A 2,054-nucleotide genomic window follows, 5' to 3' on the forward strand; every position below is an offset into this window, starting at 1 on the left:
AGAACAGCCAGAAAAGCCATGGCACTGCCTCTTCTTCAGCTGAAGCACCAGGCAGCCCAGAGGTGGTGGGAAAGGATGGACACCAGCTCGGATTCCTGGCTGCAATTCCTCACACCCAAGGGTCCTGTGGAAAACAGAAAGTCTCTAGGCTGGGCATCACCTCTGGGCATCTTTGATCATGCACCAGTTTTTCCTCCTGGCTTTCATCTGGCAGGAAGATGGGGGGAAATATCAACAAATCCCATCCACATCCATCCTCCTCCCTGTTACAGAGGTGCTGACCTATGAGAATGGCCTGAGGGAAGGCAAAGAAAATAACAAAACTTCCAGCACAAGGACAGTTTGGGATTCATTTTAGCAAGCTACAGGACTGAAAGCTCTGGAGGAAGGAGGGAAAAGCCACTTGCAGCTCCTGCAAACACCTCAGCACAGCCATCACCTGCCCTGCTGGCATCTCACACCATCTGAGCAACATTTGCTAATCCAAAGGCTGTATCATCACTTCTTCCTTGAAATTCTTTTTCTTTCCTCCATCTGTTTCTTTTTATGCAGCATTTTGTCTTCTAACCTTCCTGGTTTGTTTTCCTCTTGTCTTTTTGATTAACAAAAAGAGACACACCTTATCTCTTCCCCAGGCTGCACCACCCTCCCTTGTTTTGCGTGTTCAGCCTCATATCTCAGCACCATATTTGTTTCTCTCTCTCTGAATAAATAGAAGTGTAGGCACTTTTAAGAAATAAGGGCTCTGTTTGAAGAGTAATTAGCTGTCAGCATAAAACTAATATTTATGGATTCTCATCCTTGAAAACTCTAACTCTGCTACCCAGCACTGATTATGGCTGTTAGAAACAGATGGGGCTGAATCCATACAGCTTGAAATAATGCTATATTTAAAAAATAATTAACTCCAAATGAAGGACTGAATGCCACTCGCTTCCCCCAAATTTGATTTTTCAATTTGATTTGTTTGCACAGAGTGGAAGCTGGGTTATTCCCGGGTGTGTCGTGCTCCCTGGCACACCTTGGAGGTGGGAATCTGCAGAGAGCCAGGCACACGTGAGGGCTGGGCACTGGAATATTCCAAACACCCTGCAGCAGGGAAGGATGCCTCAATCCCTCCTGGGATCATAAAGGAACCCAGCACCCCTGGGTGTGTTGTGTCTGGTTGCCTGGCAGAGGAATTGGAATTTTACCAGCGGTGCAGCCTTTGTTTTAGTGCCTGACAAAGATACCGGGAGGGGAGCTTTAAAAACCGTTTTTCAGATGCAGTTTGGAGAGGATGAAAGCCCTCAGTGGGTTATTCCCTGACTCGATTCTCTCTTCAACCCAGGGCAGCATCGTCACTGGATGCCTGCACCTCTGTGAGAGCACAGACCCAGGAAATTTACACTCTGCTTAATTAAATCTGTGCTTTTTACTTATTGGCACCTCTTCCCAGAGCAGAATTCCCTCCAAGTTGGTTATCCATCACGGCAAAGGATCCGACAGCCACAATCGAATCCCACACAAACCTGGTTAAGTGGGTCACAGCCCGCTCCGTGCTGCCTGTGAGGCTGCCAGGCTTTCCTGCACGGGCTGGGGGCACGGGGACAAACCCTCTGGCACCCCTGGACCCCCTCAGCAGGGCCACCCCAGCTCGGTGGGGTCACCTCCCAGCAGTGGGTGACAACTCCAGCCCCACAGGGATCTACAGGGACATCCTTGTCCCTGTCTCCATCCCCGTGGACCAGCCAAGTTCTGTCATCTCCCAGTTTTTGTGTAAATCTGACACCCCTCCAGGGATGGAGGCTCTTGCACAACCAAAGATATCTCCCACCAAGCAAGGCTTTTTTCCCCCTATAACCCTTTTTTTCCCCCCTAATAACCAAGCTGAAATGTCACTGATTTCAGTCACACCCCACCAGGCAGCCCCCACGTCTCTCTGGTGAGTGGAGGTGTGTGCTCAGTGACAGGGACCCTCCCTCAGAAAGGGACACCCCAATTCCTGCCACCCTCCTTGGCAAAAGGAGGGAGCTTGTGCGAGAAATGGGGGCGAGGATGGGGAGGTGAGGGGT

This window comes from Parus major, chromosome 23, assembly GCF_001522545.3.
Source record: "Parus major isolate Abel chromosome 23, Parus_major1.1, whole genome shotgun sequence".
Taxonomy (NCBI): Eukaryota; Metazoa; Chordata; class Aves; order Passeriformes; family Paridae; genus Parus; species Parus major.